The following is a 5,000-nucleotide window of genomic DNA, read 5'->3' on the forward strand; positions in this document are numbered from 1 at the left end:
ATATATATATATATATATATATATACATATATATAAATATATATAAATATGTATACATATATATATATATATATATATATATATAAATATGTATACATATATATATATATATATATATATATATATATAATATGTATACATATATATATATATATATATATATATATATATATATATATATATAAATATGTATACATATACATATATATATATATATATATATATATATATAAATATGTATACATATACATATATATATATATATATATATATATATATATATATATATATATATATATGTATATATTAGCATATACCCGTGCTCCGCACGGAGTTGAATGGATGGCAAAAGGTGGATAAGGCATAATAGTTGATGTCATGGGAAGCTGGGGAGGGTGTCATTAGGGATGTGATGCACTATGGTTACCTTTCCTTAGTTTTCTAAAGGACCTCCCTGTCGATGACATTTTGGGTGAGTGTCTTGTTGCTGAATAGTCCTTGTGAGGAATTATTGTCCACTTTGATAGATATATAGGAGTAACCCTTTGCACGTGAAAATGCAACAAATAGTTAGCCATGGGAGAACACATGGGCTGGGAGGTATATTCTGAGTTTGTCAAATGTTTGGCCCTGGGATTTGTTTATGGTCATCGAGTATGCGAGTCTGACTGGAAATTGCATCCCCTGCAGTGTAACTGGAAGGTTGGCGTCTTATGGGGCAAGTTTAACATGATATAGGCCTAGCCTGAGACTGAACAGGAGCAGTGGAGGGTAACCGAGAATCAGAATGCAAATTTCATTGAATGGCACTTTTTGGCGCACATCCGACGATCGAACACCACTTGGACGCTTTAATTTGAAGACCACACACGCAAGACACAACACAGGTAATGATGGCAGTTGATATTGACAATTAATGTAATGAATGGCAGTTGTTTGGGTGCATCTGACAATCGAACACCTCTTTAATTTGAACAGTTAACACGCACACATTCAAGGTACAGAATCTATTGTCGGACACCGCATTTTCGAAGAACAAAGAAAATAAGAGAATCTGGGCACTGAAGGGATGACCTCATACCTGTTCCCTGGTTCCCCCTACCTTCAGATTATAGCCTTTGATGTTATCTGGACGTCGGCGTATTGCAACTTATTTTCGGGTGTTTTTAATATGTACGTTGGATTTCAGACACAAATTGACAGTCTAAGAGGGCGTGTTCAGTCCAGGAAAGAGCCAATCGGGGTACATCATGTTGGCAGAGCTCTGGCGCTCATTGTTCCCCTCCTTCCACGCTGAATTAAAAAACATGACAACCATTGCTGATGTTCTGAGCTATACTATTTATTATCAGTTGTGTTTATGTTCAATGTTTCATGCAATGAGTACTCCCTTACTCCAGTTCATATTTTTTGGATAGACGGCAGCACTTACCGGACAGCAGTTCAGCGATGGCGACCGAACAGGAATAAATATGGCCGTCGATGGGTTGAAAATCTTGTTGAAGTCGCGTTGTCATCCAATTCCAGCTTAGAAATTTAGTGCATCATCTTCGTCACATAAAGAAACCCCAGTATATGGGAAATGAGCACATTTCTGCTTGTGGTTTCGGAGGAGAAACGTCAAAATACGCGCAGACGTTAACAGAAATAATATTTATTTTAAATAAATCTTTACTTTAAATACAACTAGCATAACCCGCTCTCTGCGCGACATGTTGGGGTGGGTGTGTTTGAGAAAGGAACTGATGCAGAGTATCAGTAGTAATTTTACTTTAATGCAGTAAGTGGAATACGATTTCACTGTTTCAGAACCATTTTATTTACTTTTTTTGTACCATGCACCTCATATGGTCTTTGAGATAATGTCAGCCGAATATCACGTTACTCGAGCGCAGAACAAAGTCGAAGATAGCGCGACACGAAACCACAAACTCGGAAATAATATATGATGCTTCTTGTTACATTTTTTGTGTCAAATTCACCTTCTGAGGTAGTCAGCATACTGCAAAAGAGGGTTTTACATTGCAGATGCTGTTTTCGAGGAATGGCATTACGCCTCTCGGTAGTGACGGTCTGTCGACGACAGACGTATTGACGTCAGCGAATGACCGATGATGTCATGACGGAATTACGCCTCTCAGCGGTGACGTCACACATCGCCATGCAAACGAATGTAAAAATTAGAAAATCGCCAAAAATTCCCAAACCTCTCCGTCTGGCGCGATGTCACATAGCCCATGCTGTTCAATAGACCACAGAGCACCTGCATGCCGAAGGTGGCGACAATCCCTCCAGCAGTTTTGGAGGAGATACATCAAATTACACGCAGATGTTAACAGAAATAACATATGGATATACATACATATATATATATATATATATATATATATATATATATATATATATATATATATATATATATATATATATTTGTTGTTGTTCTTCTTTCGGCTGCTCCCATTAGGGGTCGCCACAGCGGAATATCCATTATGATCCGCATACTGATTTAGCATTGGTTTTACACCGGATGCCCTTACTGACGCAACCCTGGTCGCCTCTTACGACACAGGGATAAGGATTGGGTTTTACCATGATTCTGGGCTGCCCTACACCCTCTCATAGGCGGCCCAGCGCAGAGCCCCCGTCCTCAAGCGATCCTCCAACCCAAGCCTCCGAGTAGCTGGATAACAGGGGCACGCCACAACGCCCGGTATATATATATATATATATATATATATATATATATATATATATATATATATATATATATATATATATATATATATATATATATATATATATATATATATATATATATATATATATATATATATATATATATATATATATATATATAGTGTTGTGGTTACCAGATTCGCAAACCACCATTCAGGTCCCTTAGGTGAGGTATCTCGGTAAGTGCATGTGTAGTTAGGCCCAAACCCGTTGCCTCGTGGGAATACATGTCATTTATACGTGCTGCGACTCTTCAGGATAGCCGTTTTTCTTTTACTATCTTTATTTTGGACCAACCGCCATGATTACCACCACAACAACAACATCAACCACCAACCACAACGCCGCTTCACCACAACCGCCACGACCTTCACGTCACACCTCGCAACCGTAGCATCGCCACCGTTCTTGCCCCGCTGTGGGTACCGGTGTTGGACTCGTGCAGGGCGCACGTTGAACAGCGTGTACAAAATCACGGATTTTGTGCTTCAAAAACAGATCAAAAACGACACACGCCCACTTTTTGCCGTCCAATCGGTGAGCGAGGGGCGATTTGGCCCCGCCTCCAGAAAGATCGATATATGCAAATTTGTGGATCAAAAAGCCTTCACGCCCACTTTTTCTCGGGCCAATGGGGAGCGAGGTGAAAGGTCAAAGGGAGGGGGTCAAAGGCGAAGATACGGGGGATAAAAGGACCGTGTTCGTCAGTCAGAGCAGTGTGGAAGTCTGGAGCCCGAAGCCTGCAGTAGCTGGAGAAGCTGAAGAGAGTCGAACGAGGGGAGCCCAAAGAAGAGTCCAGGGTGGAGAGTCCAGAGGCGGAGAGGCGGCAGCGGCGAAGGCAGACGAGGGGGTGCTCGCGTCGGTGCCAGGAGCTGCACGCCCGAGGGAGGCCGGCAGCGCGACCTGGCCGAGGTGGAGACGCACACCAGGGATAATAAAGATCCTCTATACCCCGAGCATCAGCAACCCCCTCCTGTTTCCCCCCGCGCTGAGATAGTGCGACCAAGGGGGCCCCTTTTTCCCACCCCCTGCCAGGCACTGTCCGCGAGGCCCGCGGAGTGCGGCGCCATCGCCGCTCCGCGTCTCATCACCAGACGGGTAGGCGCGACCCGGTCTCGGCCTCAGGCCTGCCTCATTCTTGAGGGATTTCTTTTCCTTGGTTTTGGGTATGTGTTGTCGGCGCCGTCTGTGAAGTAGAATTGTATAAGTGTTGCCGTGTGCTCGGTAGTCGGTATTAGCTCTGCATTGTTTTCGCTTTTATATTTGCTTTTTGTGTAAATGGAATTGTGTTTTCTTTTTTTGTGTGCTTTTGGTGGAATTGTATTTGTGTGCTTCCCGTGTGCCGCGAATAAATGTGCTTTATTGTTGAACTGTTCTCCCGCTTCGCTTCGTCTTTTCCCCCATTGAACCCTCATCTTGCTTCACGTAAAGGGTTGGTAGTGGGCTGAGTACGCCCGATAATTAATCGAACCGTCGAGGTCGACGATAACACCGCTCGGTTATTCTGATAGTACGGAACGGGTCGCTTAAGTGGCCCGTGTCCGAAGTCGACCTGCGGCGAGGTGCGATCGCCCGGTCTACCCTCCGCGTGGGTACTTAGGTAGGTCGAATTTGGCGAGCAACCCTATCCCACGCGGGGGCTGATTGGCTCGATCGCGGTGAGACCGAAAGGTCCACCCGTGACTGGTTCCCGGCGTTAGTCCGAGAGGGTCACGACTGGATTGTCCGTCCGGTGGGAGACGTGCCGCGATTCGAGTTACGTGGCCGTTCGCACGCCGGCGGGCGCGAAAACCGCAACAATATATATATATATATATATATATATATATATATATATATATATATATATATATATATATATATATATATATATATATATATATATATATATATGTGTATAACTGTGTAATAAACTAACTGTTGTTAACCAGATTGTTTAATAAAGTCTTGGAAAGTGAGACGATGCCGGAGGAGTGGAGATTAAGTGTACTGGTTGCGATTTTCAAGAATAAGGGTGATGTGCAGAGCTGTGGAAATTACAGAGGGATAAAGTTGTTAAGCCACACCATGAAGTTGTGGGAAAGAGTAGTGGAAGCTAGGTTGAGAGGAGAGGTGATGATCTGTGAGCAGCAATATGGGTTTACGCCAGGAAAGAGCACCACTGATGCAATGTTTGCTTTGAGAATGTTGATGGAGAAGTATAGGGAAGGCCAGAAGGAGTTACATTGTGTGTTTGTGGATTTAGAGAAAGCTTATGATAGGGT

Source organism: Eptatretus burgeri, chromosome 10 (assembly GCF_056783735.1).
Source record: "Eptatretus burgeri isolate ZD-2024b chromosome 10, Ebu_testis_v1, whole genome shotgun sequence".
Taxonomy (NCBI): domain Eukaryota; kingdom Metazoa; phylum Chordata; class Myxini; order Myxiniformes; family Myxinidae; genus Eptatretus; species Eptatretus burgeri.